Source organism: Eimeria mitis, genomic scaffold (assembly GCF_000499745.2).
Source record: "Eimeria mitis Houghton genomic scaffold, Emh_scaff7944, whole genome shotgun sequence".
Lineage (NCBI taxonomy): Eukaryota > Apicomplexa > Conoidasida > Eucoccidiorida > Eimeriidae > Eimeria > Eimeria mitis.
The window spans coordinates 876-1,105 of NW_013575835.1; positions in this window are offsets into that span (position 1 = coordinate 876).

Sequence of the window (230 nt, forward strand, 5' to 3'; positions counted from 1 at the left end):
ATGGATGGATGCGTGCATCGATAAATAAAAAAATAAACAAATAAATAAGTAAATATATAGATATATACATGAAAAGATAAATAAATAAATAAGCAGAAAACAAAATAAAAATAAATAAATAAATAAATAAGTGTTAATGTATTTGTTTTTTTGTTGATAGGACGTCACTGGAGGAGGGAGAGTTTGCCTTTATAGATTCATTTTTTCATTTCCTAGCGAACGTCCCTCCT